This window comes from Parasteatoda tepidariorum, chromosome X2 (assembly GCF_043381705.1).
Source record: "Parasteatoda tepidariorum isolate YZ-2023 chromosome X2, CAS_Ptep_4.0, whole genome shotgun sequence".
NCBI lineage: Eukaryota > Metazoa > Arthropoda > Arachnida > Araneae > Theridiidae > Parasteatoda > Parasteatoda tepidariorum.
In genome coordinates, this window is record NC_092215.1 from 37,116,172 (window position 1) to 37,135,532 (window position 19,361).

The following is a 19,361-nucleotide window of genomic DNA, read 5'->3' on the forward strand; positions in this document are numbered from 1 at the left end:
GCGCAAACTACTTATAAAAAACCGTGTGGAGGCTTTCTGATGCAGGAGGTGATGGCCAAGCTCTTAACCATCATACAGAACGGTCAGATTATTACGAGTCTTTATTTCGATCGCCTAGTTTTTCTTAAACTTCCGTCATTCAGTTGAGCATTTCCCACAATGCACTACGATGAGGTAGCGAGTTGAGGAAACATTTTCTTCATATATTTGAGAGTTCGCTTTTCTTCGCAATCACGTGATTTCGTGATGAAATTATTCTAAATCGTATCCTAACGACATACAACCCAAGAATTGTTAAATCGTCAAAAGTGTTTTATATAGTGAGAATATGGATACATTTAAGTTCAGTTTCGTATTTTTTGTTTCTTCACTGGAAGAAATTCATCCATAAAAATACAAACAATGTCAAGCAGAAGTAAATCACAGCTAATATTTGAAAATAAATAAATGAAAATAATAAATAAATAAGTCAAGAATAGAGCTAATTATTAAACATTAAGACAATCTTTGATTGAAGAAATGAAGACTAAAACGAAACAGACCATCTCGTGCCGTCCGAAATTAAATCTTAGAACCAAGCGTCTCGAATTAGCATCATCTTAGTACAATAAAGTAAAGGCGACTTACGAAAGCGTTGAAAATGATAACTTTATTGCCAACCATGAGTATAATAACCTTCAGCACGCATATCAAAATAGTGGCGAATGCACATATATATATTTTTTTTTTCATTTTTTGCCATTACAAATAACACGCAATGTCGTGCAGTTCTAAGTAGGTATATAAAAGAATTCCAAAATTTCATATTAATAAAGCACTTGTTCTTTTATTAAAATACTTTCATAAAAGGCAGAGACAAATGAAATTGCTTCAATATGTTTTTTTTTCACTAATATTTTAAATAACTATGCTTTATTTGATATTAACATGTATATTATTCAGTTTAAATGAGAAGTCTAGAAGGAGAGTGGCTTTAAAATGCAGAAAATTAAATTTTTATCATTCACAAATTAGTCATAAATATTCATTATTATTACATCAATGGAGAAGTAAATGGAAACCGAAGAGAAACTTTATTAGTGACAAACCATTGTCTAACAATTGGATTCAAAATTATAAAAATTAGTCAATTTTTTTTAAATATTTAATGCATTGCAATATTTTGAAGTATTTCAAGTAACTATCCTTTATTTAACATTAACATATATATTGTTCATTGTGAATATTTCTCTTCGGTAGAGAGTGGCTTTAAAATATGCAATAACTACGTCTGAATATATTTATAAAATTAAATTTTTATCATGCGCTAAGTCATAAATATTCCTATTATTTGTTTTCCTTACTTGAATAGAGAATCAAAAGCAAACGAAAAAGAGACTTCATTAGCAAAAACCCCTTGTCTAAAAATCGGATTCAAAATAATAAAAATTACAAATTTTTTTATATTGCATCTCAAAAATTTGAAAACGATTTTATGTTACTTCACACTATTTAAATGTGTTTTCAACGTCTACTTAATCTACCATTTTATTGATTACCACTGTTTAAGCAATTTAAGAGATTAAATAATAAAATATATTGTTTTTAAATAGCGCTGTTTTATGACAATTAAGTACTGTAATACTTTAAGATCTTTACTATACTAAAGAGCTTATACCTATCAGAAATATTTCATGTTGTTTATTTACAATTTCATTTGTAAAAAGTTTAAATTCAATTCAGTTGTTTTTTTTATTAAAATACTTTTGTAAAAGGTAGTGAGAAATTAAATTGCCTTAATATGTTTTCTACTTATATTTTAAATTATTATGCTTAGTTGAACATTAAAATTTATATTATTTATTGCAAATATTTCTCCTGGGTAAGGAGTGGCTGAAAAATATACAAGAATTACAGTTATGAAAATAAATTTTTTATTATCTATTGCTTAATCATAAATATTCCTATTATTTTTTTATTCTTATATGAATGAAATTCTTATATGAATGAATATTCTTATATCAGAAATATTTCATGTTGTTTATTTACAATTTTATTTGTAAAAAGTTTAAATTCAATTCACTTGTTTTTTTTATTAAAATACTTTTGAAAAAGGTAGTGACAAATTAAATTGCCTTAATATGTTTTCTACTTATATTTTAAATTACTATGCTTAGTTGAACATTAAAATTTATATTATTTATTGTAAATATTTCTCCTGGGTAAGGAGTGGCTGAAAAATATACAAGAATTACAGTTATGAAAATAAATTTGTTATTATCTATTGCTTAATCATAAATATTCCTATTATTTTTTTATTCTTATATGAATGAAGAAGAAAATTTAAACAAAAAAGGAACTTCATTAGTGACTAACCATTCGCTAACAATTGGATAGAAAATAATAAAAATTAGTCGGTTTTTTTTAAACACTTAATGCATTTCAAAACTTTGATAGCATTTTTTATGGTACTTCAAGCTAGTGAAAAGTATTTTCAACTCCTCTTATACTTAATCGACCACTTTATTTATTTTCATTGTCTTGATCAATTTGAGAAATAAAACAGTAAAAAGTATTGTTGTTTAATGATGATGTTTTATGTCTCTTAAGGTTTGTAAGATATTTAGTATGAATAAGGATTTACAACTACTTAACACGTTTCATGTTGTTTATTTATACTTTTATTTGTAAAATGTTCAAAGAAAATTTTGTTTTGTTTACATGTTTTTTCCTCAAAACCTCAAAAATTGCTCATTTCAGAACATTACATTACAACCTTGCTTGAGCTTTTTGTTTCAATTTAGCATCAATTTGTTGCCTAGTTTTTTCGGCAAACGGATTTTTCCTTGATACACTTATTTAAAAGTCTTAAAGTAAATTTAAAAAAAAACTCATACATTTATTCATTTCGATTTGCCTTAAGAAAAACTGTACAATTTATTTCAATAGTTATTATATTTTTTTACAGCAAAGAAGATGGATTATGCAGATGTTATGGGATTATATTTCATTGAGGAAAACAAGCTCTAGTAAGATAAGCAACGTAACTGATAAAATATCCACATTCAGTCTACTTAAAAAAAAAACAATGATATTTTATTGTTACGGCAAAACTTTTGAAATTACCTATATAAGAATGAAAACAAATTATGTCATTTATAATTAATTATATCTAGTTATCTAGGTAAATATTATTTAAGAACAGGGCTCAAAAGTGTATGTTACCTGAAATATGCCCGTTACTTGTTACCGTAAAATCAATTTTCTCCGTAAATGTTTATTAAAAAAAACCTGGTATACCATAATTTTTACTCTAATACTTACAGTAAGCAAATAGAAATGAAATAAGAATTAGAGTAAAAAAATAAAGATTACTGCAAAAAATAAAGATTACTGTAAAAATTAAGGTATAAAATTTTGTGGTAAAAAGGGATTTTACACTGTAAAAATTTACAGGGAAATAAACTGTTAGCTGTAAAGCTATTTATTTCGCAGAAAGGAGCCAGTATTTAAATAATTCATTATTTTAACAACAAACTGTGTTGTTTTAACCAAAAAAAAGCATTATAAAGCATCCATGTCAGCGAGAAATTTCACTAGTTCAAGTGACGAGACGAGAGCAGAATTCGTACGGCTAGTCGGTGCTGGGATTCGATCTTGGGTATTCTCATTGAGATGCGAACACGCTATCCCTTGAGTAGACAGCTCTAGTCTAGCCACTGCCTATATCTTAAAAATATTACTTATTGAAATCAAATTTAAGCATAGGATCTTTTATAACTATAGTCATATAATTTTCCGTTCTTACAATCCTTATAAAAATGTCTGGCTGCTTTACTTACCAAAAAATTATATCTAAAGACAGATAATAATCAGGTAGAATATTTACTTGATAAGAAAGTCGAATCATAACTTTATTTCTACTGTGTTCAATAAATTTAAAATAAATGCTGAAAAGTAAAATCACTCAAAGAAAGTAACTTTAAAATTACTTGGAAAAAAGGAAAAGTTATTTTATGGCAAGCGAAAACCAGAATGTGATTTGACGGTTTAAATCTGTTTATGGTTAGGGTGAAAAACAGGGAAAAACCGTTTTGTAAACAAAACAGCTTTAAATTGTCAAATACAAGCTGGAAGTCCTTAACTATAAAAACGGGATTTTTTTTTACATTTCATGAATGTCGACCAAAAAACAGAAGAAACAATTTTTTCTAACCTTTTTATTTTGTTTTCTGTAAAATTTGCAGTTATTTTTTACAATGTGTTACCTTGTTCTCTATACAAAAATGATTTTGCGATGTAGTAGTGAGATGTAAATAAGAATATCAATTATAGACAAATACTTTTTCTATCAATTTAAACTTCAATTTTCGAAAAATATATCTATTAAAGACAAATACTTAATACTTTTTTACTAGTAAAATACAAAATTTCGATTTATGTTTTCATTAAATGTGTAAATGAATTATAACACTGTTGTTAATTTTTTGACACATTGGAAATAGGTTTATCCATTTGTTTTCATTAATTTGTACATGGAAGACTTGTATATGTGTATTTAAATAAATTAATAATTTGTATTCGGGCAAGGAGAGTAAAAAAATAAGATGCATTAAGCCTTGTTCGATGCATCTTCGATAATATTTTTTTTTAAATCAGATAAGTGTAAAAATGTAGCAGTTACGATAGCACCATTTTTTGATGTCTAATAAACAGCAAGGGCAATTTTTCCACTCTTGTCTGCATATGATTTGAACAAATGGAAAAAAATGCTGATCTATAAAATTATGTTTATTAAATATTTTGCATTCAAACTTTTTAATTAACACTGAAGTATTTCACAAATTACAATGTTTAATTAATGAGAATAAGCATTAACTTTATTGACTATTACTATTTATATAGCATTTACTATTTTTAGCACTTAATTTGATATAAAATTCATATATGTTAATATCATAAAATTTATAGGCGCGCAGAAAAAAGTTTGCAAAGAAACCGAAGAACTCAGTGCAAACTGTTATGTTATTAAGATTTCAAAAGTAAAAAAAAAAGTTAGGACAAGCTTGTTTTAATGCACTATTTTCGTTGATATTAAAAAAAACGGAAGTATAGAATTTTCATATTTCTAACTTGAATTGCATCTCATTTAAAAAACATTCTCCAAAAACTGCCATTTATTTAAATCACTCTTTTTCCAGTATGATGGAGACACTGAATAAAATCTCATTTTATATTCGAAGAAACCGTTTTTTATTTTCGCCTAGAAACTTAAGCTTATCTCGGAAAAATAGAGTATTTTTAAACATGTAGAAAAGTCCCAATGAAATAATTGCTTTTGAATGGGTGATGCGGACATTTTAAACCCACCTCTTTTAGAGTCCATTGTTCTTTTTAAAGTTCGAAGAAATAAAATTCAAATATACCTAATGACATAAAGAAAATTAAATTTAAGTCAATTTTTGTATTTTTAAGACTTATCACTGATATATTATGAGCGGTGATACTTGGTACTTTTAAGCATAACGCTGCTATAATTGTTTCGTTTCCGAAGCCCTATCAAACTTTAATATCCAAATAATGAGACTCTTTTTTTCTACTTTTTAAAATGGAGCGTTCAAGATAACTCTTTCTCCCTCTCTTTTCAGTGTATTTATCAAGGAGAAGAAAAAAAACTGAAACCAGGAAAAAAATGAAATGAACTTTCTTGTTCTGTTAAGCTAGACCACATGTATAGATATCATCTCAAGCATGGGGTTCTCAAGATCTCCTTTATTTTTACAATTTTGATAAAAAATATTTTTGATATGAAAAAATTACCGTGTTTTACATGACAGATTTTAAATTTTTCGAATTTAGTATGATATAAATAAGCATTGAGGTTTACTAACTATATACAATACCAAATAAAAAATACACTAAAATTTAACTCATTAAGATTTTTTTTATTTAGATTAAAAGATGTTTTTTAAAGACAAAATTGTTTTTTTAGCAAAAATTTAATATTATTTTAAAAAATTTCTCAGCTGCATTTCCCATATTCAAACAAGAATTAGAATTCCAACGTTTCGAAATATTTTCTGAAAATAATGCGATTTTGTTTTTAATAGCCAATTTTTTAACAGTCAGGCATATTTGATATATTTGTCATTATTAAAATTTCAAAGTTATTTTCTTATGTAAAACTTTTAGACCTGTACTGTTTTTTTTATTTTTGGAAAAGAAAATTCCCTTGAAATTGTGCAAAATTTCAATTTATTTCATTTCAATTTTAGGGTCAATTTTCAGGTCACATCAAATGTATATTCCACATATCTTTATTTTTTTTCAGATACTTCTTATTAGAAGGTATCTATTGAAATATATATCAGTGAAGTTCTTCTTTAGTACAAATTGATTTTGATGGTCAAAATATAAAAAATTAGCTTTATTTCGAAATTTTTTGCTTAACCTTCGATCTCCGAGCAGATTCATTATAAGTATGTTGTCTTAATAGTAATTGTATGAATAGTAGAATATAAAATAACCAATAACGTGGATTAATCAATTCACAAAAAAGCATGGCCACGTGAAAAAAGATGTTTATTTTCCTTGGAATTTCAGAGAATCTTCAGGTCTGATCGTCAGAAAATTTTAAATAAAAGTTTTTTTCTTTGCAGAAATGAAACAACTAAACGTTTCTAGCATTTTTACACAATTAATATACCCTGAAATTTTACTAAAATCTAAAAAACGTATAGAGCCTAATACGTATTCTACTCTGCCTGATTTGCCCGATTTTTTTCAAACGATTGGTTTTTAAGCACTATAAAATTCTTACAGATTCGGAATTTTGTGTAAAACTTCTTTGTTAAATATTAGGAACAGCTCAATTGTTTTCAAAATAAATGACTTTTTCAAATTCAAGAGCTCGAAATATCCCAGAAAAGTTTTATTTGATATCAAAACCTTCAGTTTCATTTGATGTAATTTCTTTGTAAGTGGTATCCCTGTATACGTTTTTGCACATGAGTTAGCGGTTTATGCAAAAATATGATTACGGCTAGTCAAAATGTAATTTTCAACGTGCGTGACTAGCCAGAGAATTTTATAAATTCATTATAGAATAGTGAGCATTTCACAACTTGGTGGAGTATGTTTAACATGAAAGCAACAACAACGAGCTTCATTTAAATACTAAAAGTATTTGATTTACGCAATAATCAAAAACATCTTAGGTAATTTTAAACTATTCGATATGCCAAAAAAATAAGAATAATTTTTCCCTTGAATACAGTAGAGAAAGAAAAATAAAGTGGAAAATATGAGCAACGTCTATTTCAATGAAGTTTCCAAACAAACAACCATCAAACACGAAACAAAGCGTGAGGAACTCCTTAACCCTATTCATTATAAATTTTTATCTCAAATAAGATATAAAGGAAAGTTTCAAAAGTTCTCGAAAATTTGAAGAATCAGAAATTTATCAGTGAAAAATAAGTTTTCAGCTTTTATTTGTTTATGCGAAATTTACATTTAATGATACTTCATGAGTTACTGAATAAATTATAATAATTAATGATTTAACTAATCATCTCTTTAATAAAACTTTTAGTATATTCAAGTTTTCTTTTTCTTTTGACAAAGTTAAAAGTTTACAAGTTATTTTCAATAAGCTATTTTCAGAAACAAAATGTAAGTGGATAATTGAAAGATTTGTTAAGTTTTATTAAAAGCTTATTAAAGGTAAGGAGGTTGAAACTTTGAATAAATAAAATATAGTTAATAAGTATTACTGAAATGGTTTCTTATACCTTAAATGAGATTAATAGAATTCAAAATAATATGTTGCATTTGCTGTTCTATTTACACTGTAAGAAATGGATACTTAAACATCGAGAAACTTTCTCTGTTTTTGACGAAACCATTTCCTGCTTATACGAATTTTTAGTCAAAGTAACGAAACAACTATCGTCAATTCTAAAAGGTAAAGAATTCCATCAAAATTAACGAAATGTTTCGTCACTATATTTCCATATAGATATAGATTTATTCCGGTCGAAAATGCACAATTATAAACCAATCATTACAAACATGATATCATGAAATGATGTAGACTCAATGTCAAGAACAGAAAAATGTGCACATAGAAACATATTAAGATTTTAAAAAAGTGGGCAAGGACTGGGAGACTTTTGGTCTGCAGGGAAAAGACTAAATGCGTTATTATGGACAGAGAAAATGAATCTACCGCGAGTGCAGTAAATACTGAACATGGTTATGAGAGAGTGACAAAATTTGATTAATACTGAAAAAGGAATTAAACCCAGAAATGAAGGCTGACTGGCAGCTGGGAAGAAATGTTACTTTTTGATGCATAAGTAGTTTAAATCTTTCGAGAAAATTGAAACTACAATTATCTAAAAAAATATTTCGGCCCATAGTCACATAAGCAGCAAGATTCTCAGGAAAATATATGGGCCAATCAAGGATCTAAATTTGGAGAAATAAGTAATTTAGAGTTAAGCAAACTATATAAAGAAGAATACATAGTAAATTTAATAAAACCATAAAGAATACAATAGTTCGGACATCTGGAGCGAATGAGGGAAGAGAGAGTAACAAAGAAAATCTATAAAGGAAAACTAAAAGGAAAGAGAAAGGTCGGATGCTCTAGAAAAAGATGTCTTGATGAGGAAGAAATAGAGATGAAAAGAATGAAAATCTTAAATTGGAGGATAAAGTCCAAGGACTAGAAAAAGTGGTGCTGAGTAGTAAAGGAGGACAAGGATCTTCCTGGACTGTACAGCTGAGGAGTATATAAGTATTTCCTCTCTAAAAAATACCTGAAGTATCTAACTTTTCTAATTGTCATTTTATCGTGGGCGCCATATAACTGGATCAATATCATAACACAAGAAGTCAGACAAAACAGAGAGACAAAATACATGGAGATCGAAGAGGGATTTGAATCAGGGATCTTCTAGTACAGTACAACCATATAAGCTAGTCGGCTTACTTCGTCACTTTATTTCGATCGTCCAATTTTTCATTTCAGTTTTGTAATTTTACTCAACTAATCTCCCATAATGTACTTCAACCAGGGTTTATGTAGAGGAAACATTTTCGTCATATACTTCAAAGTTCGCGTTTTGTCACAAATCCTGTGATTTCGTGACAAAATTACTCTGCAAATTAACGAAATATAGTTTAAGGGTAGCAGAATCGTCAAAAGTAAGAGTTTTATTTTTGAGAGTGTGGAGAAATTCTTATCATGTTCATTCTAAGACTGTGTGATAAATTGAAACGTTAGATAAATTAAAAGTTGATATTCTAAGATAAACCGAAAACAACTTTAAATCCTCTGGAAAATATTGGAATGAGTTAATCCTAGTAACCATAGTCCAAATGTTTATTTCAACATTTCACTATGATAAAATAATTTGATACATAAATTGGACGTGATAACAATTGATTCGAACTAGGATAATCGCAGAAAAGTTTTAAATATGAATGAATACTCTTATAATATACCTGTATATGAATCCTTAATATAGCATAAACTTATCGACTAGAGCATATATTTATAGATAAGCATATAGGGGAGAGTCGGGTAGCCCCGTTCACTTAAGTAGTAGTGCTTATATTTCTGTATAATAATGAGTAATAATCAATATTTTTGTATGTTTTTATTGTTTTATCATCTAATTAAATAATGCAAAAAGAATGAACCAAAAAAATAATAGTTTAACTTAAAAAATAGAAATTTAAAAAACATGTTTTTCAGCTCTTTTCAAAATGTGTCGGGTAGCCCCGCCCAGTTACAAAAATTATGTTTTTTGATTGTTTTTTCAGATGTAAATGAAAATGACCAATGTACCGATAATAGGTTAACCTCGTTTATCATTTTTATCACAAAATTATTTTGTTTATTACATATTTATATACTTTTAATGAATTCTATCATTTAATAACAATAATTTTTATAACAACAATATTTGTTGTTAAAAATGCATATAACATTCAAATTTGAAGCAATAAAATAATAATCTTTGCAACCGTTCATTTATCGACGAAATAAAATTGGTCGTTGATACCCGACGTTCATGTGAGCGGGGCTACCCGAAATCAAATATTTGTTTTTGTAAATTTGTAATTACTCGAACAATTTTTCACATATAGACTTCTTTCTTTGTGCAAATTAAACTTAAGACAACATACTTTAATGCTGTATGTATAGAAAAAATTATTTTTTTAGTATTCAAATGAAGTTTAATCGAAACATTCAACCAATTTTTCTTAATTTCATGACTACTGTACTCAGCATATTTTCAAAACTATTGTTTATCGTGTTAACAGCTGCATAAATACTTTAAACTTTGAAAATAATCTTTTTTTTTTAATATAACAATTAATGTCCCATGGCTCATTGACTTGAAAAAATATTCTATACATATGAAATTGACAGTGGGCGGGGGTACCCGCTGGGCGGGGCTACCCGACTCTCCCCTATTCATAAACCAAATTTCTGAAAAAGATATTAATAATTATTATTATTATTTGCAATTTGGGAAAGCTAAATATTTGTATCGCAAACCTTTCTAACGTCGTAGCTATACAAGCATTATACTTAATGACTGATTATTCGCGATAATTTGTTTGTTTAATTCTATACTTCTATAGTATATTTTGAAAATAATTCTGAAAAACAACTTTTGGAATCAAATTTATCGGACCATAAATATATTTGAGTTTACATTCATCATTTTGTATGAATTAAGTATTGAACAATAATATCGTTTCGGTGCATTTGTTATTTGTTATCAAGTTTTTTTTAAATCAAAAATGAATTAACTCCCGTTTGCAACAACCTTTCATTGTCGGATCAAAAATGAATCGAAATTGATTGAAAAAAAATGAATGGGTTTCTAAGACTAACAATCCAAACCTTCCAAAATACGGTAAAAATTAGTTCCTAGCTCTTTGTGAACACCAAAATGCTTGGTAATTTTTGCTGAAGTGAGTGCTTTAATAATGATTTTGATAAAATTAAGAATGAAATGTGGTTTGATAAGTGCAAAATTCGTTAAATTTATCAAGAAAACATAGAGCGTGTAATTTTCAGTTTCGTATTTTTTTCTAAATGTGTGGTAATAAAAATTATAATTTTGAAAACCAAAAATTTTAACACACCGTCGCCGAGCGGAAAATTACCAAATAAATGGTTCAAATTCTTAACTTTGTTTTATGAACGAGAATTATGTGTTTTTTGCCAGAAACTTCATTATAGTGCGGTAATTTTACCAGATATATTTTCTACGTGCATTAAATTACAAAATAATTTTAATCTTGAAAAACAGCGTGAATATGAATAATATCTAAGTAAATATTTACCAAAAAAAACTGTTAGAATATATATTTATTCGCTTTGATATAAATAAATAAGTTTAAAGCAAAATTTTTCAAGCATTTTATAAATTAAATCTTAAATTTTGTAAAAATTACATCATTCAACATTACTTGCTTGCCAGATATATTGAAATATAAATTTTTCTATTTAATTTTACTTTTCGAAATTTAATTTTTCCTTTTGTAAATTTAACTTTTTTGTAAAAAAATCTCCTTCACTGTGTGCGTATTTAAAAAATATTTTATCTTCTATAAGGTAAGAAAAAGCAGATTTTTCGAAAAAAATCTGAATACCAACTAAGTAAAATAAGCTATGCCCTAAAACGCCTCGCTTAACTTTACTTTTTGATTAGGGTGCACTAAAAGCAATTTTAAACTTGGTTTAACTTTCGCAAAAAGTTTTTGAATAAAAAGTGGAGGTAATTATCATAACCCATTAAAGTTTCCATTACTGTAAATTAGAATTCCTTATTTTCAAATTAGTACTAGGAAGCGCTAGACAAAAGAACAGAAGCTGTAAATTATAGTTATGAGACGGTTGTTGTTATAATTGAAAGCGCTTTTGCGTTGGCGGTAATGGCTGGTACTTTAGAAGTGATAGGTTTCCCTTGATTCTTCTGTTTCTTTTATAGCGATCATTATATTAATTGTCTTTCCATTTCTAAGCAGAAATATTACTGTTTGGATCTTGTAGCTAAATATGTTATACATATGGTTACAATCTCTTTTACCGACAAAGCAATGTAAAATGTATGCTCTTTTTTTCGTCATTAGAAAGAAATATGATTTATTTTCTTGTAAATAAAAAGAAATATTGATATAGTATGGAAATTTTATGAATATAAAATGTTGTAACATATAGTATTTTAATTTAAAATAGGAGTAGTCCAATTTTTATGTATTTCAAATTGTTTGTGTTCAATAATAACTGCTAATGAAACCTTTTCAGAATCTTTGAAAGAGTAAGGTAAAAGAATAAAATTCACATTATTATAATAGCTATTATATAAAGGAAGAATACAAGAAAAAAGAACTTTCAAATAACCACACACTATTATCAAGGTCAGAAAAGAGAAGTCAAGAATGCTTAAAATTTAGAAAGAAGCTTAAAAGCAATATCTTAGCAAAGACAACCACATTTGATAATTTCAAGTAAAACAAACAGCTTTTTGATTATTTCAAGCACTCTTTTATACTGATTAGTCACTAAGTCCTTTTATATGCTATTGATAAAAATTTTTGTGACTTGAATTTTTAAATTTTACATTAAAATGAAAACGGCGAAAAAATTCGTGTAAAATTACCGTGATGTATGGTAATGAAATTTCTGAAAAAAAAATAGTTCTGGTTGATAAAACTAAAATATAAGGCACTTAAACCATTAGTTTGGTAATTTTTCCGTTCATATGATAACCGTTTACCGAAAATGCTCTTTTTGAAATTCTAGTTCTTATTACAACACGTTTAGCATAAAGTACAAAACTGTAAAGTAAATTTTTCCAAATAAATAGTTTTATGTCATACCCTAAGGTATCATTATAAAATTACTAAATTTTAATCCATTTTCAAAATTTTATCGCATATTTTAAAACATATTTAATTTTTAATTTTACCAAAATGCTTTGGTAAAAATAACGGAGTTTTTTGGTGTTCTCGTATACCCGGAAACTTAGTAAATGTTACCATATTTAGATAGTTTTTCTAATACTTATTTTTTCAGTGTACTTAGCCAATTTTCTAAGACATGAAGATTCTAAAAATAAATATTATGGTATGGATTGGTATTATTAAATATTATAATACCATTCATAAATATTTCAGAATTACCATGTGTACACGCCTATGTTAGTTTTAACTTAAAGTCCACATGAATAACTTTTATATAGGGAATTGGGAAAATTTATCAAAAGCTCAAAATTGTACAGACAAAATTTGAAAGGAAAAGTATGGTTTATTTATGTTACTAGCAATATGTTTTATGTTGCTAGAATATAAAAGAATCCAATTGTTCATTACTTAATTAATTTCTTTATTTAATTTTTATAAATAGGTAGATTGATTGAAGCACGAATTAAAAAAAACAAAACAATATTCCTTCTCATTCTGTGGTAATGAAGGCTTAAAGCTACCGAACCCGTCTGTCAGGTCCCTTTAGCTCATGTTGTCTTCTTAACGTCAATTTTTTGCCTTTTCTTTCAAATCGTCAATTATTTTGCAACAATTGGAACCCCACTTTTATTATATACTAAAAAAATAATGATTTTATTAATTTAAAATTAATTTTGAGTTTTTCTTATGACATTCTTTGCATTTTTCATGAAAAAACTGCATTTTAATGATTTCAGCAAATGCCAGCACAAATGAACAAATGTGTTCAAATTTGTATTGCTATATGTATCCTTGGGCATAAATTTTATATTTAAGAAAAAAAGAAATTATTCGTAAAATATTATGGTGCTATGATATCTTGTTTACTACATCCTTCCACGTTTCTACGTGTACTATATAGAAATGTATGTAATAAATGTAATCGATGTTGCATATTTTCAACACTTTGAGCCAATACAGACTAAAGGAGAAAATATAAATTTGTATTCAGATTAGATAAAATTATGAAATTAATTTATATTTTTGAATTATTTTTTGTAAAAAAAAATTTTTTATTAAAGAAATGAATTGCAAAAAATGTGTTAGCTACAAGCTGCTTTTATTATTCATACTAAAAAAATAAATCATTATGTAAACTCGGTAATTTATCAATATTTATTTTATCCTTTATAAGGACTCGAGAAATAGTCTTCCTGACAACTTCATAAATTTTGTATGAGCTGATGGGTTGACATGAAATATTCTCTGTGGTAGATAGATCGTGGGTAATAATCCCCTTGACCTCGGGTTAAAAATAGGAGGTTTTCGTTGTTTTCCTCTCCATGTAATGCCAAATGCGGCTAGTTCCATCCAAAAGTCCTCCGCTAAAGACTAGTCTGACCCAAACGCTTGATCTAGAAGTTCCTTGTTCTTTCGGGTAGGGTTCAAAATTAAAGGACTACGGGGTTGAAAATTCATAGTCGCTAACTCAGAATTGCGTCTGCTATTCGATACCGGTTAAAAAACAAAATCAAGCTCAATGGGAAACTATTTTCAAACCTTTGATTTGTGCGGTCATCCGCTGTAAGCTTTGGAAAATAGTAAACAAAACTAGTAATGAAGGACTTAAGTTTCCACTTGCGTAACTATAAAGGTAAACATAGGGCCAAGAATAGAGGCTTATATTCCGTAGCTATTGTCGCGCCTCTACATTATAAGTTCATTTATTTCATCATTACTCATACAGTTTGCTTGTAGTTATAAACACAACATTTAAAAATTCTGATACTTACAAACAAAGAAGATGAAATTTGCTGCCATTTCTTTACAGAAGGTTAATTTTTGAAAATTCCTTACTCTTATTCCCTCCATAAAATGGCCTTAAAAATTAAATCAATTTTATATGATAAGCTATATGAATTTCTCTTTATATATATATATAATATATATTTAAGAAATATATTTCAATATATTTCTCTTTATATATATATATATATATATATAAAGAGAAATATATTGAAATATATTTCTTAAATATATATTATATATATATATAAAGAGGGATTCNATATATATAGATATAGATATAGATATATATATATATCATAAATATATAAAATCATCATTTCTCTTCATAAGTCAAGTCCAAAATTATAGTAAAAATACATTCGTCGAAAAAAGTAAACCTATTACGGATAAATTAAAATTACTCCTTCTTCATACAGTACAAATAAAAAAAGTGTCAATTTAATTGCTTAAATAAATGCAAAAACCTTAATTATTAATACTTTTACTTAAATTAAATAGTTTAATCTTTGATATCTCCTTCAAATTTTTAAGATGACATTTTCTATGCAGAGAACTTGTATACTTTACAATATCTCACGAGAGTCTTTTCCTTCAAATGTTTAAAGGAAATATGGAAAAATTAAATTATTTTTAATTATTAAAATGAGTTCAAAATCATAATTATTAACACTTTCAGTCTCTATACATGTCATTTTAATTCAATTCCATGAATAGCTAACACTTTTATTTCTCCTTTTAACTTTCAAAATTTTTTTTTCTAAACCAGAACTTTTTCCATCTCACGATATCTCTCGAGAGTGGTTGTCTTTGCCTAAAGCCTTGCTTGTTTAAAAGAAATATATGTAAATTAAATTATTAGTTTTCCTCGAAAGTGAGTGCAAAAACCATAATTTGTAGCACTTCTACTTTAGTTAATCGTCAGTTTCATTCAGTTCCTTACATAGTTTAATTTTTTATTTCTCCCTCAAGCTTTTAAAATGTCCTTTTCTGTACTAGGGACTTTTGTATGTTACAATATGTCGCGAGTGTGGCCACCTCTGTCTTAAAATATATAAATCAAATGTATACAAAGATAATTATTTTGTATCATCAAAAATGATGGCAAAAGCCGTAATTTGCAGCCATTTTATTGCAATCAAACGTCAGTTAAATTAAATTTTTCACATACTAATTTAATCTTTAACTTCGCCTTCAAGATTTAAAAATGTCCTTTTGTATACCAGGGACTTCTCCATCTTACAATATCTCACACGAGCGTCCGCCTTTGTCTTTAAATGTGTAAATTAAATATATGAAATATATATATATATATTTTGTATTATCAAAATGAGTGCAAAAATGTAAATTGTTAGTACTTTTCCTCTAAATAAATTTCTCCCAGATAGCGAAATAAGGTTTATTTTAACTCAGCAAAAACCTTTTAATGTAAACCTAAAAATGTTGTTATGTGGTTTACGTGTGAACCTTCTAACCTGAAAACGAGATCTGGGACAATCTGCTCTATTCTACTCACATACCCTAATCCAAAACCTTGGAAAACAACCTTCTTTATATAAACCGTAAATTGAGGTTGACTTAGTGTTTTCAAGAGTGAAAAAATCGTTTAGTGAAGTTAGTCTCAAGATGAAAAATAATCCTTAATCTAGGCAATTTTAAAGTTTCTTTTTGCAAAGTCTTATATGCTCAGCTAAAATCCACCTTGTATTGAAATTTTAATGAACAAATCAATTTGATCCTATCGCTAGTGTGTTGTTAGCTAAAACATCATTATGAACCAGAGTGACCATTCTATCTAAGTGACAATACTTTTTAAAAAGCTTTAAAAAATAATTTTTAATTCTTTCAGGATGAAAGGTTTGAAACTGCAATACTTTTGCTTTATTTGAGAAAAGCTTTTAAGTACAAACATTTTCGTGACCATAAAAAAAAAATTCCGACACAAGATGGCATTAAGGTAGCATGCTTTCTTTGTCAGCTTAATTCAATTGACTAAATAGCTTACGCTTTTATTTCTTCTTCAAACTCTTAAGATGTCCTTTGCTTTATGAGGGACATCTCTATTTTACAGTATCGGACGGGAGTCTCTGGTTTCAAATATTTAAAGAAAATATATCTAAATTAAATTATTATTAATCATCAAAATGAGTACAAAAACAGTACTTATTAGTACTTTTAGAATATATATATACGTCATTTTAATTAGCTTATATTTTAATATATTGCTTATGCTTCTATTTCTCCTTTAAACTTTCAAAACGTTTTTTCTTCTATACTTGGGGACTTTTCTATCTTACATATCGCACGAGAGTGTTCATCTTTGACATCAAATGTTTAGAAGAAAGATATGCAAATTAAACTACTTTTTATCACAGAAAGTTCGTGCCAAAAATCTCAATTGTTAGTTTTAGTCTAATTAAACGTCAGTTTAATTCAATTCCTTACATAGTTTAATGTTTTCCTTATTCAAGCTTTCAAAATGTCCTTTTCTGTACTAGGGACTTCTGTATATTAGAATATCTTGCGTGAGTGGCCGCCTTTGCCTTCAAATGCATAAATGAAATATATGTAAATAGAACTATTTTTTATCACCGAAAGTGAGTAAAAAAATCTTAATTGTTAGTAATTTTAGTCTAATAAACGTCAGTTTAATTCAATTCCTTACATAGCTTGCTATTTAATTCTCAACGTTTTTAAATTATCAGTAAGGTAAGCATATTATACATTACATCATACATCATTATACATTAGAAAGCAAAGAACTTTGCCTTCTAATGCTTAATAAAATATATGTTAATATAATTAATTTGTTTAATCAGAAATGAGTGCAAAAACCTTAATTGTTAGTATTTTAACTCTAAATAAACGTCAGTTTAATTCAATTAACTGCATACCTTACTCTTTCATTTCTTCTTAAGACTTTCAATTTTATTTTTTTATGCTAGGTCAATACTTACCTTCTAATGTTAAGGGACTTTTCTATCTTACAATATCTCACGAGATTGGTCGCCTTTGCCTTCAAATGTTTAAAAGAAATATACGTAAATTAAACTATTTTTTATCACCGAAAGTTAGTGCCAAAAATCTTAATTGTTTGTACTTCTAGTCTAGGTAAACGTCAGTTTAATTCAATTCCTTTCATAGTTTACTATATAATTCTCCTTCAAACTTTAAATTTATCAGCAGGGCAAACATATTATGCATTACAATACATAAAAGGCAAGGGTCTTTGCCTTCTAATGCTTAATAAAATATATGTTAATATAATTAATTTGTATAATTAGAAATGAGTGCAAAAACTTTAATTGCTAGTATTATTACTCTAAATAAATGTCAGTTTAATTCAATTGACTGCATGGCTTGCTCTTTTATTTCTCCTTCAAACTTTCAAGATGTCCTTTTCTTTACCAAGAACTTGTCTATCATGCAATATCTCACGAGAGCGGCCGTCTCTAAATATGAGGCTAATTCTAAACCCGAACCACTGCAATTCGTCCTCATGGGAAATTGATGATGAATGCGGGCGTCAGAAAAGCTTATTTTCTCGCATTGCGTGAAATGATTTCTGTATTCTCTTGTTGGAGGAACATAAAAGAGAATCAATAACTCTCTGACTACTAAAAAGATTGCATTCAGGAACTGCAAAACTAGAGACAGATGTCTTTTTTAGAACTAGATGGTAGAAATAAGGAAAAATCTGGCTTTGTTGCAGGCAGCGTGAAGGGAATTATATTTACGCAAAGCGAATTTTAATCAGATTATGAAATTCTTTGTCAGGTCTTACGCAGAGTTTATAATTGTTGGCGACTGTTTGATTTTTAGAGTTATTTTGTAAGTAATAGTAATATTTTGTGAAATATATTATATTAGATAGAAAAAAATCGTATGCTATGCAATATGTAAAGTAATTCCTATTTAAAAAAATAAGAATAAAATGCTCTCAAGTATTTTTTGACAAATATATAATAGTTTGATAAAGATAATACTAATTCATTCATGATATACTCACATTACTGTATTATTTTATTTAGTTTTAAAATTGGTGTTGAACAGCTGACCCAATTTTGTGCTTGTGACTATTAATGCTCAACTCCATAGCCTTTTTATTTTGAAATCAACCCAGAAGACAAGGGAACTAATGGATCAAGCATTGGGACGAACTAGAAATAAAGGAAGTATTTTTTGATAGAACTAGCAACCATTTTAGTTTCATGGAGATGAAAACTACTATAACATCCCTCAGATAGCCAGTCGGCAAAGGGGATTCTAGCAAAAATCTCCCAGAAGGGAGAATGCCTTAGAACTGATCAATTTAGTAGTGTGATGAAATGAACATAAACTGAACAGGGGAACAAATAAGAAAGGCAAGGGACTGATCGGAATACTAAGCTGCTCAGTGGGGGAAACACGAATGATGTAATTACGTTTGAAGTACAAAATGATAATTTTTTTTTATGATAACCCGAGCTGAGACCTTATCTCTTCTAGGAAGTATTGTTCTAACCTATGATTCGTCCTCCACTGCTGATAATTTTCGTCAGCACTGTAATTGGTGGAAAATATTCTCAAAATTAACAAAATGAAGCTCAAGCAATGCTGAA

The 19,361-nt window shown here is 27.5% G+C and overlaps 1 long non-coding RNA gene across 1 annotated transcript in view; it reads right to left on the bottom strand.

The window, feature by feature from the left end:
* Window positions 1-19,361, bottom strand: part of LOC139427210 (uncharacterized) — a 75,849-nt gene that overhangs the window by 35,551 nt on the left and 20,937 nt on the right. The window contains exon 2 of the long non-coding RNA XR_011638347.1: window positions 14,748-14,834. This is a non-coding gene — a long non-coding RNA (uncharacterized lncRNA). The remainder of the gene's footprint in view (window positions 1-14,747; window positions 14,835-19,361) is intronic.